This window comes from Pan paniscus, chromosome 21 (assembly GCF_029289425.2).
Source record: "Pan paniscus chromosome 21, NHGRI_mPanPan1-v2.0_pri, whole genome shotgun sequence".
Lineage (NCBI taxonomy): Eukaryota > Metazoa > Chordata > Mammalia > Primates > Hominidae > Pan > Pan paniscus.
The window spans coordinates 66,750,315-66,761,384 of record NC_073270.2 but is presented as its reverse complement, the minus strand read 5'-3'; the positions used below and the strand labels follow the sequence as shown (position 1 = coordinate 66,761,384).

The 11,070-nt window shown below is 46.5% G+C and overlaps 1 long non-coding RNA gene across 1 annotated transcript in view; it reads left to right on the top strand.

Annotated features, from left to right (window-relative positions):
- Positions 1–1,881: 1,881 nt before the first annotated feature.
- LOC129394910 (uncharacterized) overlaps positions 1,882–11,070 on the top strand; it is a 56,934-nt gene continuing 47,745 nt past the window's right edge. The window contains exons 1-2 of the long non-coding RNA XR_008622310.1: positions 1,882–2,063; positions 2,377–2,421. This is a non-coding gene — a long non-coding RNA (uncharacterized LOC129394910). The remainder of the gene's footprint in view (positions 2,064–2,376; positions 2,422–11,070) is intronic.

Sequence of the window (11,070 nt, the reverse complement as noted above, 5' to 3'; positions counted from 1 at the left end):
GCACTCAAAGTGTCAATGACAGAAGCCTGGCTGTCGATCACTAGATATCATTAAGAGATTCCATACAAATATCCTGGGAATGAACTCCTCCTCAAATCATGACTCATAGAAAATTCCCCACAGGATTTTAGCGCACAGAAATTATGAGGCTATTCAAAAAGAGCCTTATACCTGTGCCTTCCAGAAGACTCTTCTGGACTCGTGAGTTATGCTGAGATTAAGACTGATTAGCTGCATCAAGATGTAAGTGGAATGAAATATGCTTTTGCATCTTGAGGAACCATGCATTTGAGTTACCACTTGTCTGATCCATGGCTGCAGCAGAATTTATCACAGCAGCATGAAATCCAGCAGTAGCTTGTTTCTGACTGCCTGACTCATAATCAACAACCCACTCTCGGAGATTTTTGGGTGCCTCACCTGGTTATGCCAATAAATCTGAGTGAATAGCTGCTTGATTTGTTATTGATTTCCCCACGGATGAATTTGAGGCTGCATTTTCAGTGATAGGTCTTCAGAGCGGAAACTCAGGGCAAAGGAAAAGCTTTGCCAATATTGAGAGACTCAAGGGCTCACTCCTTCTTTGTGCTGGGAAACTCACTATCAGTGCCGAATGAGTCCTGTTGGTGCAATATTCCAGTGCAAAGGAGGAGAAAAAGGGCTACATGAGGATGCTGGAAAAGTCTTGTCCTATTTAAGAGGAAGGTCACGCTGAGATGTGTCATTCACAATTTTGGAAGTCATGGACACGGATGAAAGACAGTATCCATAAAAAACTTTTCCATATTGTTTACAATCATGATTAATTTTGTCTAAACTTATCTCATTGCAAATTGAGGTCCCTTTAGTAAAAAAAAATTTCAACAGGTAAACATTCCATACCATGTGGATTGAGAATTGGTAAAAACTGGAATGGCCCCAGGGAATCTAAAGGGATGGCTTAGCTTTTTCAGGATTCTGGCCTTGAAAAATATTTTCATTGGAATTCTTAGACTCTTTTCAGAGGATATTAGTTTTGGGATTCTCTTTGGAAGTGGGTTGTGCTGTGAAACTGGAGGAGACTAGTACAGATCTGCCAACTGCGACTTGAGAAGCTGAAGCTGCATCTCATCTTATGACTTGCAGAGGCATCATTACATCACCCATCAAAAGGAACCACCCTTTTTACACGAAAAAAAAAAATCAACTTGGCAGCCCTCACTTGCTTTGCTCACCAAACCCTGGTGCTGAGCCATTCTTGTTTCTCAGACTTGCATCAGCTTCCAAAATATCTTCTCTATCTCCTATAGCTTTACTAAACAGAGTCTTATACCATTTTCTAGTTTCTGTTTATAAGCGAAAACCTTGTTCATTGGAAGAGTTTAAATTACTGAGGACTGAAGAATTAAAAAAACTTCTTTTGAGCAGGGAGATTTTGGAGTGTGACCCCTGGTTTCTCAGTTAGCAGGCACCTTCCATTTGTGGGCTCCCCATCATGGACTTTGGTTTGCACAGTGCCCACAGTGGACTTCTCCTCCATGGGGCACACCTGCTCCTCCCTGCTTTTCTGGTTGGTAAATCTGTAGAGGCCCTTTCTGGGTGATCTAGCTGAGCTCATTATAAGAGGCTGCCAGATCTAAAACAGAATGCTCAGATATTTGGAAACTTTCATATCTACTATTAAATACCCATAGGATATTCTAGGGACATAAATTTTAAAAATTCATCCATCAGGCACCAGGGTTTCAAAAGTGAATTCCTAAGTTGCAGCAATATGGAAGAAATGGAATTTTGAAAGCCCATTGCACTCTTGGTGCGAGCACAGGAAAAGAGCTTGTAACCCAATTCTCAGAGCTGTTGAGCTTTTATCAGCCAGTGTTTGCCTTTAGAGAAGCTGTTCTACAAATCTCTCTCTGCAAAGCAACCTCGCTTAAAAGAACTTGAAGGAAGAAGAGCCCTTATAATCCTTAATTCGCCTGGTGGATATTTCCATGATATTTTTTTCCCCAGTATTATTAAGGAGTTCTCCAGCACACGTCTCTTCGAAGGAGCAACCAGAGAGAAGCAGAAACCCACATTTTCATGTAAGATGAGGCCATGGGAAGCATCTTCCTTTTTGCAAATCTAATAGATGGTCTAGATTTTGCAAATCTAATAGATGCAAACTTAATAGATGGTCAGGGTGTAAAATCGTAAAGACAATCGGATCTTTGATTTTGGTTGTTTGTGCTGACAACTCCCATATTTGTAGAGACAAAACCCTCAGTTTTATGTGCTTGATTTGCTAGATAGTTTCTGCGCAGCACAGAATGGGATGTGGGCTGGGGGGAGGCAACATTACTCCTCCATCAGGCTAGAATTGACATTTTTCCATTGCCAATTCCTTTTCTTTTGCAGAAATAGCCCAGCTGTGTCAAAATGTGCTAGAAACCCACCTTAAACGTGAGTGTTGCTTTTTACAATGTAAACTGAAAGTTTTAGTGCCTTTCTTTTTCCTCTCCTGATATGGACCTGCAGTGGCAGAAAGAGTGTGGTTTTGAGAATGAAAGCAAATCTCCTTTTTGATGACACCGACTTTGTCAGTTTTCTCATTGGAAAATGGGGATAAGTACAATTACATTGCATGGCTATTGCACAGATTAAAAGTAGATACATTCCCCCAACTAGTCAGTGACATAAATAAAAAGGCACGGCTCTTCTAGATTAAAAGATATTTAAGTGACAGAACAACCAAATATGTCTTATGTGGGTTGTCTGGCTTTGATTGGAACAAAACCATTATCAAAAGGCATTTGTAGGGCAACAGAGGAAATTTGAATATGGACGTGCTAGTAGATATTAAGGAAGACCATTTATTTTGTTACGTCTGATAATGGTATTGTGGTTTATAAGTAAATGTCTTTTTCTTTAAAAGCTATATACTGAAGTATTAAACTAGAAATGAAATGTCATATTGTCAGTATTTTACTTTTAAAATATTCAAGCAAAAATCATTTGAAGGAAACATGGTAAAATATTACTCATCATTAAGTCAAGGCAGTATATAGAGGTTTATGCTATTCTGTCTTCTTTAGTATTTGTTAAAATTTGCACAATGAAATGTTAAAACATGACATTCCACATACAGTTTTTTGCACAGGGCCTGGAGCATTGCAGATGCTGAAGACACAGGTCAGGCCAGCTGTTCTTTGGTCAATCAGCCTATGTTCATTCATCTCCTTTCTCCTTGCTGAAGAAAGGAACATAAATGAGATGTACATGCTCCCTGCCCTCAGGATTTAGCCCTTGGTGGGAAGGTGGGATTGAGTTGCTCTTAAGAAGGGAATGGTGGGTACCATTCAGTGGGTAAATTGTCTGCAGAATATGTGGGTGTGATCATGAAAGATCTGAACTTGAAGCCAACACAGTTTTTATTGAGTGCCCACTGTGTGTCAGGGTGGAAGATCGGGTGGCCTTTAATTCTTCACTCCTTGGGTATCCTGAGTTCCACCTGGGATAGGTAACTTTGCAGCACCCAATACCGATGGTGTGACCTGCTGAAGCTCATGGGGTGCGAGTGAACATGACAGAAGCTGAAGCTGAGGCAGCGCATGGAGGGCTGCGCTCGCTTGCTTGCTGTGGCTCCCGCTCCTGCCTGCTGCGGATGGAGCCAGGGTGGACCTCAGACTCTCAGTTGTCAACTGAAGCTAGCCTCTATCAGCTGATGCTCCGCTGATGTGGGGCCAAGTTCCTTCTTATTATTTAAGCCTCTGAGTTTTCAGGCTGGTTTTGAACACAGTGTTATTATGGCAACAGGTAACTGGTACTGGGAGACTGTGAACATGGCTTTGTCATATGAGCAATAATTTTCATAACAAGTACATGGATCAAGGTTCTAAGGATAAAGAAACTAACAAACAGAAAAGAGGGTGCAGATGGCAGGACCATTCTGACCTCTCCACGAGGCATTTGGACTTGCGCAGACTGGGTGATTTGAATGCCCAAGTCTCTGCTTGTGGGCAGCTGTCTTCTTTCCTTCCTTGAGCCTGGTGAGTGGTTCCTGAAACCATGCCTGCATATGAATCTCTGCACAGGGGCCACTTGTGCGTTACGGACTATTGCAGTCATTTTCAGGGGGTGGTTTTGCATACACTTTTTTTTCTGAGACAGAGTCTGGCTCTGTCACCCAGGCTGGAGTGCAGTGGCGCGATCTCAGCTCACTGCAACCTCCACCTCCTGGGTTCAAGCGATTCTCCTGCTTCAGCCTCCCGAGTAGCTGGGACTACAGGCACACACCATGATGCCTGGCTAATTTTTGTATTTTTAGTAGAGACTGGGTTTTGCCATGTTGGCCAGGCTGCTCTTGAACTCCTGACCTCAAGTGATCCGCCTGCCTCAGCCTCCCAAAGTGCTGGGATTACAGGTGTGAGCCACTACACCCAGCCTGTCCTACACAGGTTTTTTTTCACCTTCTTTGCAACCACGTAAGTGAAATCCCAACTCCTCGTGCACACAGGGAGGGACATTGAGACTGAGTCGACCTCAAGGGGAATGTCATTGGCGGGGAGAAGAGGGTACACAGAGTCCCTGCCCCGACCATGGAGTTGTGCTGGCTTTAGCATCCTCACCCACAACGCCTCTTTCTCGGTGAGAAATTACTGCTGCTCATAGGACAGAATGTTCCCCAGGTGTGTGAGGACACAAACCCCCAGGAAGTACCAATCTGTGTACAAGTCTTTTGCAAGCACACCCTTGGTGGTGGGACTCCATCGTTTGGCCACTCTGGTGGTGCCTCTCCTGTCCTTTGGAATCAGTGCCCAGCTACCCCATGGAAAACCCCTCTGCCCCGTTTGTCATGGCAGTTGCATTGGTAAGGATCGGATCACAGAACCTGGATCTGGCCAGCAGGAGCACCAAGTGATGTGCTTGGGCAGAAGACGTGTCCCTTATCAGCCAGATTAAAACCACCGTGAGGCTTCCGCCAGCCTTCCTGAGGGTGCCAGGCTGTGGGGGCCACCCCTGCTGTGACTCTTTTCTAAAGTCACGTACCCAGGAGCCTGACAACGAAGCCAGTGGCAGGAGCCTTTGGAGCACTGCAGCCCAGAGTGCCTGAGAGATTCTGCTGCAGGCGCCGGGACTCTCCGAGGCTCTGGGTGGCCATCTCCCTTTGTTAAGTGGTTTGAGTGTGGTCTCTGTCACCAGCCACTGAGAGCCTCCTGACTCATACAGAGAACACGTCTGATGGCAGAATCCCCACAGCACAAGAGGCCAGGAGAGGAGATATTTAGACCAAGATGGCATTCTGCACTGCTCTGCTAAAGCAATGCAGCAGCGAGCGACTGGCCACAGGGGAACCCCCTAGGAGCCCCTTGTTCCATTCTTTAGATGTCTCCCAGGTGGAGGCAAGGTCTCACTTACCTCCTTCCTACAAATGGCAGAGTTTGAGGGGCTCTGGGCGGAGTTGGGCTGAGCTTCTGCCCTGACGCTGGGTTCCCTGGCTGTGGCTCCCCTTCCTGTCCAGTGGCCAGGTGTCCCCTCCCTCCCTCCTTGTGTACTGAGAGGCGAGTAGGCCTGGGAAGACACCATGAGCAAAGTCACCTCTCTTCTGGGTCCCGTGGAGCTCATGCGTGGTAGCATCTCTAACAAGCCACTTAGCAGAGGCAAACAGATGAAACTACAAGGACAGATATGAAAGGGACAACAAGGGTGACATGAACTCGGGGCAGGGACTTGCTTCTAGAGGGGTGTTCCAGGAAGAGCTTGCAGAGGAGGTGACCCAGGGTGGAGAGAAAGCCTTGTCACCTGGGTATCTGGGCAGTGGGATGGGGGAGGGAGGCAGGCAGTGTTCCCAGCCGGGGCCAGCGTGTGCAATGGCCCCTCCGTTGCTGGTTCTATGGGGGGAACTGGGAGGAGACCAGGGTGGTGGGAACACAGTGAAGGAGCAGGACTGAGATTCCCTGAGGTAGAGGAGGTGAGAGGGACAGATTCTACTGGGCCTTGCACATGAGGCTTGCATTTATGCTAAGTGCAGGGTAAAGCCTCAGGAAACTGATAAGAACTGAGTGTGTGGGGGAAGGGGGGAGGCATGTCATGTTCTGAAGGTCCCTCTCAGCCCTAAAACCCCATGTTCTCTGTCTCCATGGACGCGTTCTTTCTTTCATTTGGTGCTGAGTGGAGCTAAGTGGTTCCCTGGATTTGTGCAGAGGGGATTGGCTTACCCGAAGATGTGTACAGGAGAGAGGGCGGTCTGGAGGTGTCTCAATAATGATGAATCTGTATGTGTGTGCATAAGACTATACAAAAGTAATTATTATTACATTTATTGGATGGTAATTATATGCCAGGCTAATGCTTCACATGAATTTTCTCATTCAGTCCTCCCAAAAGTATTCTGAAAATTCACTTCCCCCTAATTTTACAAATGAGGAAACTGAGGTTTAACGATACAAAGGGCACACAGGTGGTAAGTGGTGGAGCCAGGTTTGGGGTCTGGACCATTTAAAGCCTGCTCATCGCATTCCTGTGTCTCCTTAGCTGTGCCTCACCTCTCCAGGCATTCAGATGTGGAAACTAATTGGACCCATGATTCATTTTGCTTTCTTTCCATCCTTGGAGAACTTTACAAAGAGGCCGAAGCACCCTCCGAATGGTCCGCAGATGAGACAGGAGAGACCTGGGAAGACTGGCCCTGGTACGTCCCTCTGCTACCTCAGATTCTGTGGTCATGAGCACTCTGGGCTCCAAAGCCACAAGGAACCTCATGGAGGCTTATGCCGAGAGCGCCCCCTGTGGCTGTGTGTGGTGTGCGGGACATGGATTTTGCATTTTTCATGCTAATTAGAGAACACAGCTTTTCTCCTTTCAAATTCTCCTAAGGTGCCAGAAAGCACAGTATATAGAATGAAAGGAAGAAGAAGGAAAAAAAAAAAAAAACCTCTGAATTTCCAGCTGCAGAATCGCATCAGGGCACGTGATGTCAGGCCACGCTAGTCATGTTTGCTTATGAGGTGCAGTCCCCCAGGGATGCCACGACCTGCTGTGTCAGTCAGAGAAGAAAGAAGGAGAAGGAAAAACAAATCATTCCACAGCTGCTCAAGTTTGAAAAGTAAGGCTTTAGAAACTGAATTTTCTTCAGCTACAAGATGAGCACCAATATTTAAATACGTCAGATTTTCTGGCTGGAGTTGAAGGCTGGGAAGATCTACAAGGATTTCTGAGTTTCTTAGATCTTTAGCTTATCATAGCATTAAGAAAAACCTTTTTTATTATGAAAAATTTCAAAAATACAGGAACACAGGGAGAATACAATAATGAACTGCCACACACAGTTCCCCAAATGATCATTAACATGTGCCTGTGCTTACTTTGTCTTTTCTGCCTTCGGGAGTATATTAAGGTATATGTAATATATTTAATATTCATTACAAACATCATGAAATTTTGTCTCTAAATACTTAAACAATAAAGAACACTTTCTAAAGTAATGCAACAGCATCTAAACTCTAAGATGTTGCTACAACTTGAATGTTTGTGTCCCTCCAAAATTCATAGGTTGAAACCCAATCACCAAGGAGCTGTTATTATAAGGTGGGCCCTCTGGGAGGTGAGGAGGCCCTAAGGAACCCACCTTTCAATGAATGAGATTGGTGCCCATATAAATGAGGCTCCATAGAGCTGCCTGCCTCTTTTTCACCCTGCTGTCATGTGAGGACACAGCATCATCTTAGAGGCAGAGAACAGATCCTCATCAGATACTGAGCCTGCAAGCCTCTTGACCTTGGATTCCCAGGCTTCAGAACCATGAGCAATGAATTCGTGCTGTTTATACATTACCACAGTCTCTGGTATTTTGTTATAGCAGCAGAAACATACTAAGACAGAAACTGGTACCAAGCAGCAGAATGTCACTATAACAAATACCTGAAAATGTGGAAGCAGCTTTGGAACTGAGTATTGGGTAGAGGCCAGAAGAGTTTTGAAGCAAAAAAAAAAAAAAAAATTCTGTATTGCCATGAAAGAGTGTTAGTGGTGATTCTAGGGAGGGCCCAGAAGAAGAGAGCTGGAGAGACTCAGTCTTCTTAGAGATTATCTAGGTGGTAGAATGTTGGTAGAAATATGAGGTCTGATGAGGTCCCAGATGAAAATGAGAAACAAGATATGGAACCTCGGGGGAAAGACTGTCCTTGTAATAAAGTGGCAAAGAGCTTGCTCGAATTTTATTTATGTTGTAGCACTTTGTGGAAAGCAGAACTCATGAGTAATAAACTGGGTGGAAGAAATAAACTTGGTGGAAGAAATCTCTAAGCCAAGTGCTGAGAGTGCCACATGGCTTCTCTTGATGGCTCGGTAAAATGTAAGAAGAGACAAACTAATGATGGAATTTATAATCAAAAGAGGAGCAACACTTGAAACTTGGGAAAATTCTCAGCCTGGCTATGTTAAGAATGAACAGGTGCGTTCAGGAGGGAAAACTGAGTGTGGCCAAGTGACACCCTTGATATTAATTTCTCTAGTAAGTAGATTAGTATGGAGAGAGAAAAGCTAGATGCGATTTATCAAGACAATGGAAAAATGACCGTAAAGGTGTTTGAGTTGTCATGCCCATCACAGTCTCAGAGAGAGAGCCAGGGCCTTCAAGGCAGGACGGTTTCAAGGGGAGTCCCAGGGTGCCTGTGGGACCTCAGGGCTTGATGGTCAGAGCTCCCCCCGGTTTCTGCTCCACTTATTCATGCTCAGCATGAATGTTGTGTGGCCCAGACCCAGATGTGGCTCCGGCCACAGCTCTGGAGGGCGCAGGCACCCAACGGCACTCGGGCCATAGCTCTGGAGGGCCCAGGCACTCAGCAGGTGCGCTGCGCAAATGGACTAAGACAGATGTTCGACAGCGCCTGTCTGGATATCTACACAATAACTACCAGGTGAGAGATGCAAATACTGGCTCCAGGGACCCAGGCTGAGCCCCCTGAATCAGGATTCCTGTCATGATACCTGGAATATGCATTTTAACAGGCCCCACCGTAAATCTGATGTGCCATCCAGTTTAAGAACCCTGGCTGGGTGTGGTGGGTGGCTCACGCCTGTAATCCCAGCACTTTGGGAGGCCGAGGCGGGTGGATCACAAGGTCAGGAGATTGAGACCATCCTGGTTAACATGGTGAAACCCCATCTCTACTAAAAATACACAAAATTAGCTGGGCATGGTGGCACACGCCTGTAGTCCCAGCTACTCAGGAGGCTGAGGCAGGAGAATGGCATGAACCCGGGAGGTGGAGCTTGCAGTGGGCGGAGATCTCACCACTGCACTCCAGCCTGGGTGACAGAGCGAGACTCCATCTCAAAAAAAAAAAAGAAAAAAAAAAAAAAAGAACCCTGTGTGTGTGGATGCAAGAATCCCTTCCTCTCTGCTCCCCCGTGGGTGGAGCCCGCTGTGTTCCCAGGCTGAAGCGGAGTCCAGCCCTGCATAGCTGAGTGGCTCTGAGATGCCCATCCTCATTGAGTCTAAGGGATGTAACTCTCAGCTGTGTGACAGGGACATGATGTGTCCACAACCCTCCCAGTAACAGCATCCTACAGGCCACCAGCATGTGAGCAAGGTTGCACGAGACGGGGCTGCAGCCCCCTGGGAGTGAGGACCACAACGAGTGCCTACCTGAGGCCTCCAGATCGAGTCTGGCATTGTTGAAAGGAAGTCGGATAGATCCGTGGGGGTGGATTTTGAGAGAGGAAGACCTGCCTGACACATAGAAACAGCACAGCATGATACGCCAAAGGCAGCCTTGCCTTTCATCCCTTCCTCAAATAACTGCTGAGCACCTTCTTGGAATATTACAGTGAGGAAGACAAGCAGTAAATGGAAAGCCGCATTGCAGCCGCTACCGAGAATAATGGATTTCAGAGTCAGCCTGGCAACATCGCCAGTAGTCAATTATTACTCTTAATAAAGGAGCGGGATTGAGGAAGACAAGATCCCTAGTTACTGTTTACTTAGCACTTAATAAATGTCAGATGCAGAACTAAGCTCCTCCTTTGCTTCATGTCGTTCATCCCTTCTGACAGCCCTGTGAGGTAGAAATATTTTAATTTCTGATTTTTAGATGAAGAAACTGAGGCTCCGAGGGGTTCAATAACCTGATGACAATCACCCGCTGGGAAGCGGTGAAGATGCTGGCACCTGTATCTGTAACCATTCACATAGAACAGCCACCTGTAGGGCGGGGGTGGTGCTGGTGATTTTTAGCCAAGGATGATTATTTTTCTTTTCTCAAAAATGGACATCCTGTGCACGGCACAGCCACCGACTTCAGAAAGTGTGGCATTAGCTTTTGCAGCACAAGGCAAAAAATTTAAATCAGATTAGGAAGCACAGTTGCTATGGTACCAGGAAAGTACACTTTCATGCAAAGCAATTTAATAGATGTGAAAATGTGCACCTTCTAACGGAACACTGTATTTTAGAGATAAAGCCCCTCCAGCAGCAGCAGTGGACTGACAGGCCCCTCGTAGGAGGCGCATCGTCGCCCACCATCTCTCCCTGCCTCCTGCCAGGGGAGGGCCTGAGTACCGATTTGAAGGCCTTCTCAGGGCAAGCTCAGCCTGCTCCCCAAAGGGAAGGAAGAATGCAAGCCCTACGGCCTGTCTGCACTGTGTCCTTCATCTGGGTCTCAACCCAGCTAGGTAGCTCCCCCATATCAGGGCACCTACTCCCTGCGGCCCTGTTCCTCTCAGCTCTGCCTCCCCAGCTGCTCCAGGGCCCATGGAAAGGGCCACCCATTCTCCATTCCCTGCTGTCTCCTGGAGGCCTGGGGATGCAGGCTCGCCAAGCATTCGAGACCCCCACTGAGTGCCAGGGAGGATTCCATTTGTGCCTGGCGTTGGCTACATTCTGTGAGACTTTGGAAAGTTTGCTTTTAACCTAAGCCTCAGTTTCTTCATTTGTAAAATGGATCCTCATCTATAAAATGAACATACCTTTAAGGTGATTTAAACACAGCCCCTGGTATGCATGAAGGACTCTGGAAAGGTTAGCAGTCAGGTCAGGTCAGTCTAGCGCTTGGCATGCTTGCTGAGTAAATAGGGCTCAGACCTCCTCTCCTCTCTACCCATCAGCCTCAC